Below are 5,712 nucleotides of genomic sequence, written 5' to 3'. Positions count from 1 at the left end.
CATTCCCAATAAAATGTTCTTTCCAGTTCTCCCTTGAATCCTTGCTGACATCCAGATGTCTATGGTCTTGAATCACCTCCTGACCTCAAAGCCCTCCCTCCCCATTGCCATGACATAAAAGAAGGCTGAATTCATTTAATTTCTCAACATGGTTTTTAGGCTTCTAGTCAGCCATCTTCTCAACTTACTGGCTGTCCAGATAAAGTAGCTTTCCTTGCTCCAACTCCTTGTAACTCAATTTATTGGCTGTCCTATAGCAAGCAGAATGAGCTTTCACTTGATTGCACCTACACCTTTCCAACACTTCCCTTTGCCATTTGGATTTGGAAAATGATAATCTTTCAGTACCATGAGCCCTTTGGACTGACCCCTTTCCTGTTCACATCATATTCAGCCTGCTCTTTGGACTTCAGCCACAATGGGCTTCTTTCAGATCCTAGGACACACATGCTCCCTCTTGCCTCAGGACTTGCTCAGGCAGGGCTCTCTAAATGTGTTTACCAATCTCTGCCAATTCTATCTGCTACACCTTGCTTGCCTCAAAAGCCTGCTCATCTTTCATATCGCAGGTTGTTTCTTTTCCATCTTTTCCTTGATGTAATTGCGTAGAAACTTCATTTCTTTAATATGAACTTTTCTCCTTTCTTTTTTTGGATTCAGACTGGCCTCATCCAGCACCCTGACTCACCTGCCTCCTTATCCCTTGCAGGACTACTCCCTTAATCATTAAGCCCGCAGGACAATGAAGTTCTGGTCAGCGTCAAATAATCTTAGGCACATAGCCCCCAGTCTGTTGACCCCAGGAACAGAGTTTCCATTAAACTAGAGATAACATCTAGGCCTCAGGTGCATTTCAACTCCAGACCCAGAAAGTGACAAAGCCAGACAAAGTGAGGCCATAGCTGATGTCAGGGCCAGCTGCAATGATTATCACCCCCTACCCTAGCGCTGACCAGTCCTTAGAGACCAGGACCTGACCACAACCTTAACTCCCCTAGTGAGCATGATTAATGATTCCCCCCATATTAGCCATCCCCTACAAGCCATTGGGGAGCCAGGTCTTTGAGCATTAGCTCACCTCTCTCTGGGCATAGGGCACTTCCTAAAAATGAACTCTTACATTTTTTGCTGCAGACCCCTGGGCTTTGAAGCATACAAGCAAACAGACCCCTTCAATTTGGTAACATTGACTCCTTAGAAGCTGCTGTGTATGTTTCCTCAAACTGTTGTTATACTTACAATTTTTCTCTTTTGTGATCATTTTGCTTTCTGTGAATATTTTATCAATATGCGACTATTATAATGTAAGATCTAATGAAGATAGGGACTGTGTTCATTTTATTAACCTAGCAGAGAGTCTGTTATATTTTTTGTTGGTTCAATGATTGAAAACATTTGAAGGTGTTTGTTGAATGATTAAAAATGACATTTTCTTTAAAGCTCTGCTAAATTTTGTCACTTTATGCATTGTAAGGGCATAACATTTAATGCACAAAATTATAAAAATTTTAAAACAATCGGGATACTGACTTAATACGGTTGACTGATACAGATGTATCTGGAATGTAAAAATGATAACTTTCAGCATTACTGTTCTCTAATGAGGAATTCATTTTATTTCCTCCAGGTCTTTCCATTTACTTTCAAGAAAATTTAATACAATGTCTAATAACATGTTGTATTTTACTTTAAATACATGATTGTGCATTGTTAGAATGAATCCAAATAAGGGTTTCTGACTGACCAGGCTCAAAAAGTCATAATATTTTTTTTCTTTTTTGCTTGGAGATACAAATGATGCCTGTTTTATTACCAAAGCTATATCATTTATCTTATACCTCTCCTAAGATGGAAAAGGTGCTGGAAGTGTTATATATATTTATTTGATTTAGACAGGTGGAATAGATTCCAATGATTCTAGCTATATTCGTCACCATAATTCTTGTCCCAACCTGCTGTTTCTTCCCAGGTGTAGTACCTCAAAGCCTTGACAAAAATCTTTCTTATAGGGACTCAAGTGCATGTAAATTCTATTTCTCCTAAAGTCACATAGATCAATTACTCCAGTGTAACTTGAACAAAAAAATCAATGCTGATTGTTTTTCCAATTATACCTTAAGAACTCATTATCACCACAAAAATGGAGGTCTCCATCCATAATTCCTCTCTGCCCACAGCAATTGCTGGAGATACTTTTTCTATAGATATCCTAAAATAAAAAGCATACAAAAATATCTACGGTTACTCATTTTAAAACATGCTAAGTGAACAGAGAAGTTGCTGATTCTAGGGGGGTACTGCTAACCAAAGGTAATGCTTTTATTTAATTTTTAATACATTTATATCTCATCTGGTTTCACAAAAGATTTGTAATGTTCATTTCTGTTTAAATTATCCATTGCTGCCTAATACATCTTGCCAAAACTTAGTGGCTTAGGACAACAAACATATTTCTTTTGTTCATTAGTCTGCATGTTTGCATAGCAGAAGATGGCTTGTTTTTGCTCCATGTGGCATCAGCTGGGGACTAAGTGGGTTGACTAGGGACTGGAATATCTATTACCAGGATGACTTACTCATGTAACTGGAATAAGAAGCCAGTGAAGATTGTGGACTTGGGGCCTTGCTCCCTCTCCCCACAGGCTTTGCTTGAGCTTCTGCATAGAATAACATCTGAGTTCCGAGAATAAATATCTCAAGAGACCAAGTGAGAAGAGTATGGCATCTTTATAACCCAGCATCAGATGTTATGTGAATCATATTCTGTTGAGTAATAATTATTTCCCACCCAAGTTCAAGGAGTGACAGCATGGATCCCATTATCTAATGGGAGTAGATAAATGGGATGGAAACTATTGTTGTGTTCACCTTTGGAAAATACATGCTCTGCTCTTTAGCCACACAATATATATATGCAAAATATAGTCATTCTTTTCTCAAGTGAAATGGAATTTTTGGACTGGAACCTGGATTCTTTATCCATCAGAGTCAAAGAATGAATCCATGAACAGAGGGTAGTATAGCAAAGGTGGAGATTTATTGAAGAACAAGTACAGATTCCCAATGAGGGAGGAGGAAAGAGTCCCACCCCATCCCTTCTTCCACAGTTTATAATGGCTGCAAGTCCCTGTGTCCAGATATCCCCTCTGATTGGCCACTACAGCAACTCCTGAACTCAAAGGTCAAACACCACATGGGACATGGGAGGCCCTGCTCCCTCATTGTCCTTTTCTTTCTGGGCTTTCTTCCCTCTTCTTTATTTTGTAAATATAGACCTTTTAGCTACTTCCAGCTCCTTGTCCTATGTAAATGCAATGGTTGCTGCTCCCTGCACCTGGCTTCCTTGTGTCATAGAGATGTACCTTCTCCCAAATCTGTGGCCCTATAATTTTTTCCATGGACCCCAATTCTAAAAATTCCCTAAACCTGCATATACCCCCTAAAAATCCCGTTTCACAAGGATTTCAACAACAATGAGAAAGTCACATTTACAAATCTCTTCTATATCTTAGACTCCCTGTGAAATTGCTATATAATAAATAAGAGTATTAGTATTCTTTTTTAAAAAAATATATTTTATTGATTTTTTACAGAGAGGAAGGGAGAGGGATAGAGAGTTACAAACATCCATGAGAGAGAAACATTGATCAGCTGCCTCCTGCACATATCCTACTGGGGATGTGCCCACAACCAAGGTACATGCCCATGACCGGAATCGAACCTGGGATCCTCTATCCACTGAGCCAAACCGCTCAGGGCAGTATTCTTAAAATCTCATTATTAAATAGAGAAAATCTGTGAGACATATTGAAGCTCCTTAGAAGGGCTTTTATATGACTGGAATTTCTATGAGGTATTGCCTTAGAGATTTCTGATGTATTAGAAAATTTTATAGTCCAATTCTGGATTTGATCTTTGCTCTGAAACCATTTCTTAATTTGAAGATTGATTGTCATATTGAGTAGCTGAGCATGAGAAACAGTTTTATTTTTGAACTCAGAAGCTCCCGGTCTCTATATTTAACAGTTCATTACTTAGTTCATCTCTCTTGTACTTTAATCAGAGATAGTAACAGGAAGCCAGATGTCACTTTCAATGTTCTGCTGGGATTTCTCCTTGGCTAGATCACTAAGTTGATTTCCCTTTTTCACCTTATTGCAGAAATAGTGTTGCCAAACTTTCCACCTCCACATTACAAGGTGCCCTTTCCTGCTGGTACTAATAACATTTCCCTTGCTTTCCTTTAATATCTCACCATCAGCCTCCTCAAGTCTCTTCATTAAAACTCTCCTTAAAGACTTTTAGGCTTTCTTAATGAAACAGGAATTTTAGGGGAATAGAGGCAGGCTTAGGGAATTTTTAGAATTGGGGTCCATGTAAAAACACAGGACTACAGACTGGGAGAAGGTATATCTCCATAACACAAGGAAGCCTGGCACAGTTATATTTCCATAAAACAAGGGAGCAGCAACAGATACATTTCCGTAAGACAACTGAAAATAGCCAAAAAAGGTCTATATTTACAAAATAAAGGAGGAAGAAAGCCCAGAGGGATTAGGAGGACAATGAGGGAGGAGGGCCTCAGGAGTTACTATAGTAACCAATTCAAAAGGGAACATTGACCAATCAGAGGGATATCAGGGCACAGGCACTGCAGCCTTTATAAACCAAGGAAACAGGAAATCGGTGGGACCTTTTTCCCCTTTCCACGAGGGAGACCGTTCTGTGGGACTCTCCCTCTCCCCACGTGGGAGTCTGTACTTGTTCTTCAATCAGTCTCCACCTTTGCTATACCACCCTCTGTCCGTGGATTCATTCTTCGACTCCAACGGACAAAGAATCTGGGTTCCAGTTCAAAAATTCCATTTCATTAACAGTCGCTTCAAAGGCCTCTCAATTTCCCCTAATCTCTTGATCTCAAAGCTAAGACCATAGTTTTTTCATTCTTCTTATTTTGTCACTTTTATTTGTTCTTATTAAGTTTGTCTTATTTTTTTTCAGGTTTATTTCCATAATTTATCAATTTTCATTTAGACTAGAATTATATTCAAGTTTAACATTTTCAAATCAGGCTATTCTTCTTTAGGCCAAAGTATCAACTCTTTCTTTGTTAAATACCTGTGGTTTGGATTCGACTGAACTTTTCTTTCCCCCAACCATATAATTGCTGCCTAAAACTTTATTGTTTCTTAGAAGTAAGTTTTGTTATCCAAGCACAATGCTGACTCTATTATCAGGGTTTCTCTGCTTTCAATGACTCTATTAGAAAATGTATCTTGAGGTTTTACTAAATGCTAGGCATTGTTTCAGGTGCTAGAGATGGACAGATATTTCCAGCAAATGTATTTGGCATGCATCTCAATCTGCTGATTTAGGAGGGCAAACAAATGTAATATATTACAATAAAGTTTATTATAATTAATTTATTCACTAACAGTAACAGTAAAAGCTCATTACATGTTAATGTATTTATCATTTATGAGACATAGCTATATTTTCTAAAAACATAGTGAGAACAGTGGCTATCTTATTCTACCCTGGCTATTATAATAGAATGCCATAGAATGAGTATCTCATGTGTAACAAATATTTGTTTCTCATAGTTCTGGAGGGTGGGAAGTCCAAGGTCAGGGTGCCAGCAGGGTATCTGGTAAGGGCCTGTTTCCTATTTTATAGATGGCCATCTTCTTACTGAGTTCTCACATGGCAGAA

The sequence above is a fragment of the Myotis davidii genome, unplaced genomic scaffold (assembly GCF_000327345.1).
Source record: "Myotis davidii unplaced genomic scaffold, ASM32734v1 scaffold185, whole genome shotgun sequence".
NCBI classification, from domain to species: Eukaryota; Metazoa; Chordata; class Mammalia; order Chiroptera; family Vespertilionidae; genus Myotis; species Myotis davidii.
Note: the sequence above shows the minus strand (reverse complement) of the source record.